Source organism: Gigantopelta aegis, chromosome 15, assembly GCF_016097555.1.
Source record: "Gigantopelta aegis isolate Gae_Host chromosome 15, Gae_host_genome, whole genome shotgun sequence".
In the NCBI taxonomy this organism is placed as follows: Eukaryota; Metazoa; Mollusca; class Gastropoda; order Neomphalida; family Peltospiridae; genus Gigantopelta; species Gigantopelta aegis.
Window position 1 is genome coordinate 44,983,778 of NC_054713.1, and position 271 is coordinate 44,984,048.

A 271-nucleotide genomic window follows, 5' to 3' on the forward strand; every position below is an offset into this window, starting at 1 on the left:
TGATACTGATACCACAGGTAGCTGACATCCCTACACTGTGTCAACACTGAACTGATACTGTTACCGTGACAACACTGGACTGATACTGCTAACACAGGTAGGTAACATTCCTACACCGTGCCAACACTGGACTGATACTGATAACACAGGTAGGTAACATTCCTACACCGTGCCAACACTGGACTGATACTGATAACACAGGTAGGTAACATTCCTACACCGTGCCAACACTGGACTGATACTGCCAACGCAGGTAGGTAACATTCCTACA